A 6268-nucleotide genomic window follows, 5' to 3' on the forward strand; every position below is an offset into this window, starting at 1 on the left:
CCCAGGCTGGAGTGCAGTGGCCGGATCTCAGCTCACTGCAAGCTCCGTCTCCCGGGTTTACGCCATTCTCCTGCCTCAGCCTCCCGAGTAGCTGGAACTACAGGCACCCGCCACCTCGCCCAGCTAGTTTTTTGTATTTTTTAGTAGAGACGGGGTTTCACCGTGTTAGCCAGGATGGTCTCGATCTCCTGACCTCGTGATCCGCCCGTCTCCGCCTCCCAAAGTGCTGGGATTACAGGCTTGAGCCACCGCGCCCGGCCAGAGGCTTTAGTTTTTAAAGGAATAATTTTTCCTCCGATCAGAGTCCTAGGCGGATTCAAATTTCCTTATTGCTTTTCTGGGCAGAGAATTTCTTGTTTCTAGTTCACTGGAGGGTACCTCTCAAGGTCCCAATTTTATGGAGTGATCTTAGTGATAGCTTACCACCCTAGGCAGGCCCCAAACCCTGTCTATCCTTTCCCTGAATGATTATTAGAGCCAATATCTGGATTTGATACCCTCACTCCTATCCCCCAAGTTGTCACTATATTATTTCATTATTTCATAATTCTGGCTTTAAACTCCCTCACTGTTTACATATTATTGTTTTTCTTTTTTTCTTCAGCTTAGCTATTCTTTTAATTATATGTATTATATATCATTTACCATTTCTCCATATTGAGTGAAGCAAGGTTTCCACATTAGTTTATTCCTCCAAGCTGCCAGAGTAACTCTAAATCAGAAAAGGTGTTGAATTTTATCAAAAACCTTTATTCATTCATTGTGATTTTAAGATATGTCTTATCCACTGTGAACGGCCGGGCGCGGTGGCTCACACCTGTAATCCCAGCACTTTGGGAGGCCGAGGTGGGCGGATCACGAGGTCAGGAGATGGAGACCATCCTGGCTAACACGCTGAAACCCCGTCTCTGCTAAAAATATAAAAAATCAGCCGGACGTGGTGGCAGGCGCCTGTAGTCCCAGCTACTCAGGAGGCTGAGACAGGAGGATGGCCTGAACCTGGGAGGTGGAACTTGCAGTGAGCTGAGATGGTGCCACTGCACTCCAGTCTGGGCGATGAGTAAGACTGCATCTCAAAACAAAAGTGATGTAACATGTTATATTAATATTTTTCCTAAGTTATCCTTGCATATCTGGAATAAAGCTTTCTTGGTTATGAAGCATAGTCATTTAATATTCTGTGGATGCAATTTAGTAGGTTTATGATCCCAAATGTATAAATAAGCTTGATCTAAAGTTTAATATGCTTTTCTTTTTCTTGTTTCTTTTTTCTCTTTTGTGTTAGAGTTATCTTAGTTCTGTTAAAAATTGTGTACACTTCCTGCATCCAATTCTCTAACTTGGGTATACAGTGTAGATCATCTCTCTGCTGGAATGTTCTTTTCCAAGATCTTCACAGATGAATTATTTCTAATGTTCAGATCTCAGCTTAAATGCCACCTCAGAGAGGCCTTTCCAACCAAAAGTAGTGCCACTCCTATGCCAGTCACTCTCAGTCACATCATTGTGTTTCATTTTTATTTAAACTAGTGTTACCCCCTGATATTTTCTTATTTATTCATATACTTGTGTATAAGCTACCTTCTCCACTGTACTGGTGGAATATAAGTTCCATGAGAGCAGTGTTGTATATCCTGCTCTTAGAACCATGTATAGTATTTAGTAGGTAATCAGTAACTTGGGTTTATTACATGAATGCATAAAACAGTTCTCATTTTATTATTATTATTATTTTTTGAGATGAAATTTCACTCTGTCACCTAGGCTGGAGTGCAGTGGCACGGCCTCGGCCCACTGTAACCTCCACCTCCCGAGTTCAAGTGATTTTCCTCCCTCAGCTTCCCAAGTAGCTGGGATTATAGGCACCTGCCACCATGCCCGGCTAATTTTTGTAGTTTTTAGTAGTGATGGGGTTTCACCATGTTGGCCAGGCTGATTTTGAACTCCTGACCTCAGGTGATCCACCTGCCTTAGCTTCCCAAAGTGCTGGGATTACAGGCATAAGCCACTGCGTTCAGCCTCGTTTTATTATTTTAATAATAGCCTATATCTACAATTTTTGTTTTATTTTGTCACAATAACTGTTTGGGAGTCTGCCCTCCACCTTAAAGTGGATGGTTTATTTGCTTGTTTAATTTTAAGTTTTATTACTTTGTGACATGATAAAATGGCTCATATAAATTTCATGCTTTGAAATTTACTGAGTTTATCTTTGAGTCCTATTTACAATCTGTTTTTGTAAATGTTTCACAGAAGCTTAAAAAATGGCATTCTTTCTTTTTATAAAGAATAATTCTATGATTTAGATCTTCTAATTTTTTTGACAATTTTTATTTATTTGAGCTGTCAGTTTGAGATATTTGTGTTTAAAAGACTCCCACAAATACTGTGTTTCAAGCATTTTTTTCCCTCATGTTTCTAACTACTTCATTATTGTCACATAAAGATTCCAGGTGTTAGATCTTTATTGTGGATTGTACCTTAGTTCCACATAAAATGTTTTTCTTTGGCCCATTTGATGCTTTTTGTCATAAATTCTATTTGTCTGAAATAAGCCACCCAGTCCTCTTTTTATTTGTATTTATCTGAAGAGACAATCTGGGAACCTCTGGCCTAGAGCTCTGATGGCTCCAAGTGCCCCTTTCGTGATGTGCACAAAAGGATAAAATGATACTCTGAGGGCCAGCTGAATTTGAAGGGTTATTTAATGCACTGTATGTTTCAATGGCTTCTCTTGCAGGAAATAAAAGAGATCCATGGGCAAATCCCCAGGAGTGCTAAAATGACAACTTTACTAGGGCCAAATATTACATACCTATCAACCAGCTTAGAAATGCCCTACAATACCCAGACATCAAAACTGCCTCCATAGCAGCTGCAGTTGAGATTCACCCTTGACTATGTAATTGACTCTTTTGCGACGATGTCCCTGATGCTGACCATGATTTGAGATAGCCAGAAAGGTTTCTACACATAGCTAAGGGAGAAGGTTAAGGGACAAGGTGCAAGAAGGCTGTGTGCACTGGCAGGAAGGTCTATTTTCCAGATTCTCTCTGGCTTAAGTTAGTTAATAGTGGTTTGAGACATTTGTGATGGTTGAATTTATGTGTCAACTTGACTGGGCTAGGCATGCCCAGGTATCTGGTGAAAACATTATTTCTGGATCTGTCTGTGAAGGTGTTCCTGGAAGAAGTTAGCATCAGAATATACGTACACAAAGTTAAGAAGATCAGCCCTCACCAATGAGGGTCATCCAATCTGTAGATGGCCAAAAGAGTACAAAAAGGCAGAGGGAGGGTGCATTTTCTCTTTTTGTTTAGCTAGGACATCCACTCCCGCCCTCAGACATCAGTAGCCCTGGCTCTTGTGCCTTTGAAATTGGACTAGAACTTACACAATTTGCTGCCCTGGTTGTCAGGCTTTCAGGCTTGGCCTGGAACTGTGTCACTGTCATCGTGCGGCTCCAATTTACAGACAGCAGATTGTGGGGCTTAGTTTTATAATTATGTGAGTCAATCCCGCATAATAAATCTCTTTCTATATTTGTCTGTATATATCCTATTATTCTATTTCTCTGAAAAGCTGACTAATACAACATGCTCATGTACTCTTACAAAATCTTCGTTTTGGTGCTGGAGCGTGGGAGTAGAATATGCCTAAGAAAGTTCATGAAGTTCTTGTGATGGGGCAGAACTCTGAGAAGTCATTCTCCAGAAAATAAAACGAAAACAGTTTTCAGGTTTGGTTTCACAGCATCTGCTTACAGTAGCAAAGTAAAGAGTAAGCAATATTATAGTAGCAGAAGACCTATATGATTCTCTGTCACTGTCACTGGCTTGTCATATGTCACTTTTCATTATGAAAAATAGGCATGAGAAGGGCAAGGAGAACTTCACTTCTCAAAAGACTTCAGCAAGTGGGTGAGAAAAATGTGCTAGTTTGTGAAGTGTTGAGAGCAGTTCGAAAGAAAAATGCAGTTAAACAAAACAAAACAGTATAACCAAGCTATAATGGAAACTGTGATTATCACTCTGCTGCCCCTTCAAAGAAGGGCTTCTTGTCCCAGCTGCTGGGAGTGCTGTTGGCAGGTAACCTTCAGCTGCTTCCACTGCAGGATGCCCATGCATCTAGGGTACCCCTTTCTTCAGGTGACCCCCCCTACTGATTGTTAGGTGGGATTAGAGGACTTGCCAACTTTGGGGAAATATATATATATATATATGTCACCCAGGCTGGAGTGCAGTGAGACAATCATGGCTCACTGCAGCCTCAACCTCCCAGCCTCAAGCCATCCTCCCACCTTAGTCTTCTGAGTAGCTGGGGACCACAGGTATGTACCACCATGCCCAACTAATTTCTTTTTTGTTTTTGTAGAGATGGATCCCCCTAATCTGCCTAGGCTGGTCTCAAACTCCTGAGCTCAAGTGATCCTTCTGCCTCAACCTCCCAAAATGTTGGGATTACAGGTGTAAGCCACCGTACCTGGCTGGGAAATACAATTTAAAAAAAAAAAAAAAATCTTCTCTCGGCCCAGAAAACCTCTCCATGAAGATAGTGGAGGAAAAAATGTTTTATTATTAAATAAGCATTAAACCAGAATGTGACACACATCATAGGCAATCCACTAAGGGATTGCAGATACAAAAGGTATTATACCCCTTTACATAGCAATCTTAGTCTGCTTCCTGCTGCTATAAGAGAATAACACAGGCTGGGTGTGGTGGTTCACACCTGTAATCCCAGCACTTTGGGAGGCTGAGGCAGGCGGATCACCCGAGGTCAGTGATTTGTTTTTTCTAAGACCAGCCCAGCGGGCGCAAAAGAACCAGCGGGTAGGCAAGTGTAACAGCAAAACCGCACATTTATTTTGGTAACCTAAGGTGTGGGCGAGAAGTCTGTCGGCCTCCGGCGAAGGAGGCTGGCAGAGTCCCCCCGTGGGGCTCTCGGACGGAGTTCCTGCTGTCCCGACATCCCGACAGGAGTGAGAGACTCAGGAAGGCCGCGTGGCTCAATGGTGGAGAGCGGCTTTTCTAGGAGTGGGAGGGCAATAGGTGGGGCATGGGCGTGTCAGGGACGTTCCGCAGGTGTGACCAGGTAAATCTTGGTCTCTTCGGATTGACGTCACCTGGCGCATGCCCAGTTGGTCTGCACCTTCCCAGGTCGCCGGCTGCATTTCCGCGCACGCGGGAAGAGTTGGGAGGGGGGGATGAAGAACCCGGAAGTGCACCATCTTGCCTCCGTTCGTCCAAACAGTCCAACCTTTTATTGATAATAGTGATAAAGGGGTGCCGTGGTCTGTCTGGCTACTTCCTGCTGTTAAGGGGCGTCATTAAGGTCAGGGCCCATGGTTGGTATTTGGACGCACGGATGAAAAATAAAATAAGGCACAGTATTAGTATAGGAATGAGGAATGGAAGCATTTGTTGGAATATGGGCAAAACCCAGAAGGATAGTCCTGGCAAGGTTGGGGAGTATGAGACAGTTAAGAAAATTTAGTAAGTTTGAGGCGAGTGGGGGAAAGCCAAACTGATTTCCACTGATTGCTTTCGGTAGGGGCCCTTTTTAGTTGGGAATGAGGAATGAGTGCGCAAAGTACTTGTTGGCCAGGCAGCAATTAAGGATTGGAGTTTTTCGTGGAGTGGATGGCTTTCCACTTACTCCTACTACAGAGATATTGGATGGAAGGCTAGGTCCAGAGAAGGACAGCAAAACAGAGTAGGTAGCCTCGCTGTTGATTAAAAAAGTAATTGTCTTACCCGCTACCAGGAGAGTTACCCGCGGCTTGGCGAGGGTGATGGGGGTCCCCGAGTCTCGGCACCTTCAGTTGTCATCGTCCAGATGTAGGAACTGGAAGGAGCTCCCAGGATCCTGGGAAAGGGGGTCACGTAGAGGCGCGGCACCTGTTCTCAGGGTGGGGCAATCAGACTTCCAGTTTCCTTCCTGCTGGCAAGCAGGGCAGGGGGTTGCTGGTGGACGAGGGTTAGGACATTCACTGGCCTAATGTCCTGATGCCTTGCACTTATAGCAAGGCTGCGTTGGGGCTCGGGGACCTTGCGGACACCTGTTGGCATAGTGTCCTGCCTTGCCGCACTTATAGCAGGTAGGCTCCTTTTGTAGCCTTGGAGTCCGTGGGGTGTGTGCTCTCTGGTTTGGGGTTACAACTGGGCTGTAAGGCCGCTGCTAGGAGCTGTAACTTCTGTTCAAGGTGAGCCTGCCATCTCCTCTCTGGAGTTATAGACCTTAAGGGCTAATTTAACTAGGTCTTGTA

Source organism: Piliocolobus tephrosceles, chromosome 1, assembly GCF_002776525.5.
Source record: "Piliocolobus tephrosceles isolate RC106 chromosome 1, ASM277652v3, whole genome shotgun sequence".
Taxonomy (NCBI): domain Eukaryota; kingdom Metazoa; phylum Chordata; class Mammalia; order Primates; family Cercopithecidae; genus Piliocolobus; species Piliocolobus tephrosceles.